The sequence below is a fragment of the Chiloscyllium punctatum genome, chromosome 48, assembly GCF_047496795.1.
Source record: "Chiloscyllium punctatum isolate Juve2018m chromosome 48, sChiPun1.3, whole genome shotgun sequence".
NCBI lineage: Eukaryota > Metazoa > Chordata > Chondrichthyes > Orectolobiformes > Hemiscylliidae > Chiloscyllium > Chiloscyllium punctatum.
In genome coordinates, this window is record NC_092786.1 from 57,607,029 (window position 1) to 57,616,176 (window position 9,148).

Genomic DNA, 9,148 nt, shown 5'->3' on the forward strand with positions numbered 1-9,148 from the left:
GAGGCGTTTACCTGTAGTGTGACATGAACCCAAGGTCCCGGTTGAGGCCCTCCCCACGAGTACCGAACCTGGTTATCAGCCTCTGCTCAGCCACTCTGCGTTGTTGCCTATCCCAAAGTCTATCTTGGAGGATGGTCACCCGAATGTCTGAGACCAAATGTCCCGGACTGCTGACATTTTCTCCGACTGGGAGAGAACACTCCTAGTTGGTGATTGTTGCGTGGTATCCATTCATCCGTTGTTGTAGCGTCTGCTTGGTCTCACCAATGTACTACGCCTCGGGGCATCCTTGCCTGCAGCATCTGGGATAGACAAGGTAGGCCGACTCACATGAATACCTGCCTTGTACATGGTGGATGGTGTCAACGTAGATACCACCATGGGGACACCACCCACCATGTACACAGCAGGTACACATGTAACTCGGCCTACCTTTGTGTCCCAGATGCTGCAGGCAAGGATGCCTGAGGCATGGTGCATTGGTAAGACCGAGCAGAGACTACAACAACGGATAAATGGACACTGCGCATCAATCACCAGACAGGAGTGTTCCCTCTTAATCGGGGAACACTTCAGCGGTCCGGAACATTCGGCTTCGGATCTTCAGGTCACCATCCTCCAAGGTGGACTTCGAGATACACAACGCAGAATGATCGAGCAGAGGCTGATAGCCAAGTTCGGTACCCATGGGGATAGCCTCAATCGGGACCTTGGGTTCATGTCACACTACAGGTGACCATACTGCACTATACTCTCTCTCTCTCTCTACCCCCCCCCCCCAACCCACACACACATACTCACTTATATATTTACACACTCACGCAGAACCTCTGTCCTACACACGCTCTCTCTCATACACACACAACTACACCTCCCACACTCACACACACACTCTCACAAGCTTAGGCCCCATCACATTCACACACACACTTTACCAAGCTTGCACACATGCAAATACACACTCTCTCAAGAGCATGGTGGGAGGCACGGTGGCACAGTAGTTAGCACTGCTGCCTCACAGTGCCAGAGACCCGGGTTCAATTCCCGTCTCAGGTGACTGACTGTGTGGAGTTTGCACATTCTCCCAGTGTCTGCGTGGGTTTCCTCCGGGTGCTCCGGTTTCCTCCCACAGTCCAAAGATGTGCAGGTTAGGTGAATTGGCTATGCTAAATTGCCCGTAGTGTTAGGTAAAGGGGTAAATGTAGGGTAATGGGTGGGTTGCACTTTGGTGGGTCGGTGTGGGCTTGTTGGGCCGAAAGGCCTGTTTCCACACTGTAAGTAATCTAATCTAAAAAAAAAGCACTTACACACACTCTTTCTTTCTCTTTCTCTTTCTCTCTCCTGCATGCACTTAATCTAGTTACCTACTTTAGCCATGTAGTCATTGTTGTAATGCAGGAGAAAGATCCTGCAAACTACAAAAGGACCAAGTGACCAATTTGAGTAGTTGTGTGATAAGTGTTAGCCAGGAAACCAGGAGGAAACCTCTTCTTTGAACCATGCAATAGGACATCTTCGGGCTCAAAGGACTAAGGGTCCTCAGTTTAACTCTCAATATGGCATCTTGCAGCTCCCCAGTTTTAATTGCTTGCCAATTGGTAACCAAGCCATCAGCTGTTTAGACCTAAAGATCAGTAATTTTCTCACCTCTCTGTCCTCTTTAATATGTCCTGCAAAACCTACTTTTGTGATGAAACATCTGACTATCTGGCTTGATAGCTTTCTCCACGACTAAATATTGATTTTGTTATTGTTAACACTTTTGTCAAGCATCTTGTAATCCTTCACTATGTTCAAAGGTGTTACGTAAAAGCACGTGTGGTTCCATTCAGAATCCAGCACACCTCTGATAGTGCAGCACTCCCTCAGGTCTGCACTGAGAGACTCAGCATAAAACGTTATACTTAAGTCTGTGGTACAGGATCTGAACTAAGAGTTGAGAAGCTTTTACTGGGTCAGAATCCCAACATCCACAGCCTTTTCTTTTTTAGTGCATGTGCAGATTGCAATAGTGCAGCTGGTTGATTGTCACAAATTAACTTACATTGCTCACAGGATGGTGAAAAATCACCATCTTCCAATAAAGCAGTTTCCAGTAAGTCTCTGTTGCTAACAGTGCTCCTTGTTAATGCATTTGGTATGTGTTCTTTATCAGAGTTAATTGCTTTGTGTTTATCCTTGAGGGACATTCGATTGATCATTAGTCTGCTCCACTGAGACTGAACACTGAGCCACAGCTGTCATTGAAACTCATCAATCCCAGTCCGAACAAAAGCCAATGAATTAACCAACTCACTAAAGTGTGTCAGTAACACAGAGGTGATTATCATCTAAGGTCACTGTAAGTCACATGGGAGACATCTGATCACGCACAAGATAGTGGACAGTTTCATTAGGAAGATGATTGACATCAGGGACATGTGTAACATTGCTCAATCAGGTCAGTGTAAATTATACAGTCACCCACTCTCCTGTTTAATGTCGGCAGAGCCACATTATCAATCATATTCTCAGCTCCACTGCTGTCAGCTCCCCCATTGACCTTGAGGATGAAGGCACTGACTATGCAAGACTGAGCCATCTGGACCAGAAAAGTCAGTCTAGACTCAAACTCGGTCCAGTGTCATGTTAACTGAGCCCACCCCAGACTGAGGTGCAACAATCGATCTTCATCTCCTCAAGTTTGGGAAGACAAAATTCACCCAACTCATGACCTCTTTGTTGGTTTCATCCATTGTAAAGCATGTGCAGCAACAATGTGCATTTACTGCAGCCAAAAAATGCCAAGACTGGAAGGTTATTAAACAGGCAGCTGCAAAAGGAGATATTAAGGCAGGATTGAGTTGTAATGCTCCCCTCCCACCCCCTTGTTGGACAACTGTGGAGACTTGCTGTCCAGACTCACAGGTAAAGATTGGTGTGTTTGTGAAATTACTGGAAGGCTGTTCAGGCACTATGACTGAATGCTGAAACACAACTCCGGGATCACTGCTTTTCTCTCACTTTAACCTCTTGCACATTCCCAGTCTCCATTGTTTCTCCAGGATGGTCATACTTTCAGTTGCCTTAACCCTACACACTGGTATGTCCTCACAAATTCTCTCTGCAGTGTGGATACCTTGCTGTGCTCACATTGCTGCATTAACACAAACTGTTTCTTAGTGAACTGGGAGCAACAAAGCTCCACAAATTTAAAGTTAAAATCGTTGATATCCAATCAGAGATTATAACTATTATGCTTCATAGGAGATATGTGATATATCTTTAAAGGACATAGTGATGATGTCACTATTGTATCATGACATGTGACCTGATGGTATAAAGCTGTCAGTCTCCACCTTGCTGAACTCTATCCTCTTGCAGAATGTCAAACTCCAGTAAACTCGAATTGTTTAGCTTGAGCCGAGGCACACACATGCCTGTGTTTGTTATGTATGTCTATACACACACCAGGTGCTGAACTGTTCAGTACCATGTGACCTACATCTCATTCTTCTGTTTTGGGAATTAAGAATCACAATGTAATAGTGGTCACAGCATGTCATGGTGAAACCTCACAGCAGCTATGTCTAAATGACAGCCAGGAGATGGTGTTAGGAATATCTTAATGAATGACCTCCAAACTGCAGATTAAAGGACCATGCACCAGAGGACAGATGAAGCTCATAATACTGACTGTAGCTGTTATCCATCTACAGACTGTTCCATGATTGGGGTGTATGTGTTTAAAGCCTTTATACAAACAGCTCCAAACATGTTGTTTTAATCATTTCTGAAACAGCTGTTCCTGCCACAGTGACCCCTGACCAATTCCTCAGCTGTGGAACACTGAGTCTTCAAGGATATCTCTACACCCACTGCTTTCCCACCTAGAGTTGGTAATGAACGATGATGTGCCAAAAGACCTCAGATGTGGACTTGCTCACTCAGTGAAACAACTGGAAAAATAGCTGGAGCATAAATAATGGGAAATAGATACTTGCACAAAAGATAATTGTTCATTGGTACTTCCTTTAGTCTTAGAATGTGGACAGTAAGTTTTGTTAAAGAGTAGACCAGTTGATGTACAGTCCAACATGTACTCAGAGCACAGGGCTATAACAAATTGAAGTATTTTGAGTTTTTTTAAACAAAAATAGGTGATCAGTCTAGCTTACAAATTTTATATATGTCTCTCCTCTTTCTCTTTCCAATGCTTATTTAATTCCCTCATTGCCTTGGTCTCTTAAAACATTTCATTTTTTGATCCAACATGGAGTGAATTAAATTGATTGGACTGGCATTGGTGATGCTGGGCCTCAGGAGGAGCTGAGATGGATTGTTCATTCGGCACATCTGGCTGACAATGAATGCACATACTTCAATCCTGTCTTTCCTGACGTGCTGCACTCCTCCATTCTTGAGGATGGGGATATCCATGGAGCCTTTATCTCCAATTGTTGTTCAGTTGTCTGCCATCATTCATCACATGGGAGGGCTGCAGAGCTTAGATCAGATCCATTAGTTGTGGAATTGGTTCATCTTGTTTATTGCTGTTTGAAATGCAAGTAATACTGTGTTACAACTTCATCAGATTGACTCCTCGTTTTTAGATGTGCCCAGCTGCTGCTCCTAGTGTGTCCTCCTGCATTCTTCATTGAATCAGGGTTGATGCCCTGGCTTTGTAGTATTGATAAATGGAGGGATCTGCGTGCCATGAGGTTACCAATTATGGTTGAGTACAATCCTGCTGCCTATTGATGGCCCATAGTCCTGAGTTGCTAGATCTGTTTGAAGGCTGTCCCGTTTAGCACAGTGATAGTGCCACACAACAGGATGGAGGGTATTCTCAATGTGAAGACAGCACTGTGCGATGCTCACTCCTACTGATACTGTCACAGACAGACACATCTGAAACCTCAGCTATTCAAGCTCCCTCATTAATTTCACCAGCTTTTCCCACCAGCCTATAGTTCCCATGGAAAATGTGGGTGACAGAGCAGGTACTGCCACCAGTCAGTGTGGAGGGAGGCAGTTTAGTGATGACCTGGTAAAGTAGACCTTCCCTCTAGTTGGTTCTCTCACTACTTGTTGTGTTATGATCCAGGTGTGCTACTAAAAGAGGGGAAAGGTTTGAAGAGCTGATGCAGTGACGATTGGCTAATGGGTCTCATTTTGTGCTGCATGAAGTGAACACCTTGCACTTTTCCAAATTGAATCATTAACCACCACCTGAACAAGCAGGACAAGTCAACACATCTTGATCTGACAACTCATCTGTGGATGAGTCCCTCAGAGTTGACCTGGCCTGCACTGACCACCTCGATCATGCACACAAGGCCTGAAGTCAGGCCCAAGCCAATGACCATCTACCCAAAAATGAGAGTGCATCTAGCTGAGCTAAATGGGCTCAGAAGTCTGAGACTAATATTTGGGGAGGCCAATGGGTGATTCTTTACTGAATTCCTGAGGTATTTCTGCTATCCTTTTCGTTCATTGTCATTTTCCCCTCGATACCAAAAACAACCTTCTGTTATATGAATGTTTTGTGACTGATGAGGCCTTTGCAACCTCATTGTGCTGAAATCAAGAGTTTTGCTTCTTTATTTGAAGTAACCTTGAAGGGCTGAATGGCCTACACCTACTGTTGTATTTGGAACGAACAAGTGCAGGTTCAATAGTGGATCCCAGAGACATCAATTGCTTGATCTCAGGGTAGAACATTTTCTTGGGCAGTGGTGTAAAAATGACAGTGTTGGATTGTGCAGCATTTACATTTAATTCCATTGATAAACATTTGCTCCTTTGATCTTTTAAGCAAGACTTGTAAGAATTTCAAGAGAAATAGGAGCAGATCATTTAACCTATTGAATGTGTTCCATCATTCAATATGATCACAGTTGAAATAACGTGCTAGCTTAACTCAACTTCATTAAGACCGTCATACCCCTTGCCGGTCATGTAAATCAAATATCTTTCTAACAGCCTTGAAAGAATAGTAGGAATTAGTGAACCAGATGGGCTTTTTACAATAACATGATTGCCATTAGGTTAGCCTTTTTAAAAAAATTCCACATTTTTATTGGATTCAAACTTCATCATCATGGGATTTGAACCCATGTCCCCAGAACATTACTTGGCGGTGCTGGATGACTAGCCCAGGCACAGTACCACCACACCATCACCCTCCTCCAGGGGCTACTGAATTTTGAACATTCTCTCATTCTAAGTTCTAAATAGTAAGCTTATTTGGTGGCCAGGAAACTATTGGAATACAACAGTAACACTACTTGGGTCTGTAGCCTTAGTTTCCATCACAGTGTCTCTATCTATCATTGCACTGGATAAACAGATACACTCTCAAGTAAAACCCTAGTCTGGCTGATGCCTTGTCAAAATGTTTGTTAAAGTCTAGAGCTTTTGATTGAATTGTTGAGTAAAACAGGAGGTAGATAGAAATGCAAGGGCAGAGGTTACTGAAAGCATTTTATAAAAATCATTAAAGTCTCTCTCTGAGCAACCTCCCACACTGCAGCAGGTTACAGAATATTTGCTTTGATTAATAAGCTAAGATAGACATAAATGACTAAAAATAAATCACAGGTACAAGACAACCAACACAAACATACATATCAGGAGCAGGAATAACCTTTCAGTTCGTTAAGCCTGTCCACCGTTCAAAATAATCATAGTTCATCTGATTGTGGCTTCAAATCCATTTCCCTGTCTACTGCAATAACATTGCAGTCAAGAACGTGAGCTAACTCAGCCTTAACAATATTCAGTGACCCAGCCTCCGACATCTCTGGGGAAGAGAATTCTACAGTCTCACCACTTCTACGGTAAAATCAAGTTCTCATCTTGGCCATGTAGTGAGATCACTTACTTTAAAACTTTGTTTATCTTACTTCTAGTCTCTCAAGTGCATGTTCATGATAGAATCATGGAATCACAGAATCTCTACAGTGCAGAAGGAGGCCATTCAGCCCATCAAATCCACACCAATCCGCCAAAGAGGATCCTAAAAATTCAGTTTGCCCATTGGTGACCTGGGGTTATGATTTACAGTGTCATAAAGTCATACTTCAGTCCAACTCATCCGCACCGATCAGACATCCCAATCTGACCTAATCCCATTTGCCAGCTTTTGACCTGTATCCCTCTATACCCATCCTATTCATATACCCACCCAGATGTCTTTTAAATGTTATAATTGTACCAGCCCCCATCAATTCCACTGGCAGCCCATTCCATACATGCACCACCCTATCTGTGAAAAAGTTGCCCTAAGGTCCCTTTTAAATCTTTCCCCTTACACTCTAAACCTATGCCCTCTAGTTCTGGACTACCTCACCCTAGGGAAAAGATCTTGGCTAATCACCCTATCCATGCCCCTCATGATTTTATAAACCTCCAGAAGGTCACCCCTCAGCCTCCGACACTCCAGGGAAAACAGCCCCAGCCTATTCAGCCTCTCCCTATAGCTCAAATCCTCCAATCTCAGCAACATCCTTGTAAATCTTTTCTGAACCCTCTCAAGTTTAACGACATCTGCTATATAAAAGGGAGACCAGAATTCGATGCAGTATTGCAAATGTGGCCTAACCAATGTCCTGTACAGCTACAATATGACCTCTCAACTCCTATTTTCAATGTTCTGAACAATGAAGGCAAGTTTGCCAAACACCTGCTTCACTACACTGTCTACTTGCGACTCCACTTTCAAGGAAGTATGTACCTGCATCCCACGATCTCTTTGTTCAGCAACATTCCTTAGAGCCCCATCATTAACTGTGTAAGATCTGCCCTGGGTTGCCTTACCAAAATGCAACTCCTCGCACTTATTAAAGTTAAACTCCATCTGCCACTTCTCAGCCCATTGGCCTATCTGATCAAGGTCCTTTTGCACTCTGAGATAATCGTCTTCACTGTGTGCTACCCCACTTTATTTTGGTTACATCTGCAAACTTACTAACTACCCCTTCTATATTCACATCCAAATTGATTCTGTAAATTATAAAAGGCAGTGGACCCAGCACTGATCCTTGCGGCACACCACAATTGGCTAGTTCCCCCTGAATCCCATGTGATCTCACTTTACTAACCAATCTACCATATGGAACCTTGTTGAACACTTTGCTGAAAATGTCATGTTTCAAATGACTGGAGGTAGGATTCAGTTTGATATTGTTAAACCCTTGGTCACATGATATGTTGTAGTTATGAAATCATGGGCATGTCTCTTAAAGGTACACTGGCCTACTGTGACAGAACACAGCAAACTGTAATGAATTAGTAATTATTTCCCTTTTATGAATGTTGGCCATGGATAAATATCAGGTTTTTAAGGTTGGGCTATCAAATCCTGCTGACTTCCTCATTATTTAAATGTCAGTCAGTTTCAAAATAACTACAGAATAGGGCTAGTAATAAATCATCATTGCAGCTGCCTAATCCACCAGCATTAGTAAAATCTTAAAAACAAAACGGAGAAAAATGTTATGCTGACAAAATGCCACCCAATTCCAGGACTATGAGATTACCAGTTATTGTGAATCTGACAGTCAAAAACAATCCCAACCTTCCTGGGATAAGAAGGTGTGGCTCAAATAATTGTGCCCATCATTTGATTCAAAGCAAAATGTTGAGGGAAGCAATGCAATAATGGTCTATAATTGGGGAAGCTGTAACCAAGTAAGAGAGCAGTAATTTCAACTCAGAATGGAGAAATCCTTAATTTACTTCAAGTCCTGTTTCTCCAATTCCCAGTGCTCGCTGATGCATCTCAGCTTCACCATAAACTGACATTTTAACATTCTCACTTTTTGTTTTCAAATCTTCTAAGGCCTTTCCCCTCCATATCTCTGTAATCTCTTCCAGCCCTCCAAGGTCATACACCCCTCTACCTCTGGTCTCTGAAGCAATTTCAATCCAATTGCTTCAATTCCAATCACTGCACCAAGGTGTGCCATCCCTTCAGGTTCCCAAAACACAAGGTCTGAAATTTCCTGCCTAAATCTTTCCACCTCACTTTCCTCCTTTCAGCTGTACTGACAACCCAGCACCAGACCCAAGATTCTGGTCATCTGTGCTAATATTTCCCTATGTGCTTCAGTGTCACACGGTCCTGTGAAGTGCCTTGGATATTTTATTACATTAAAGACAAATA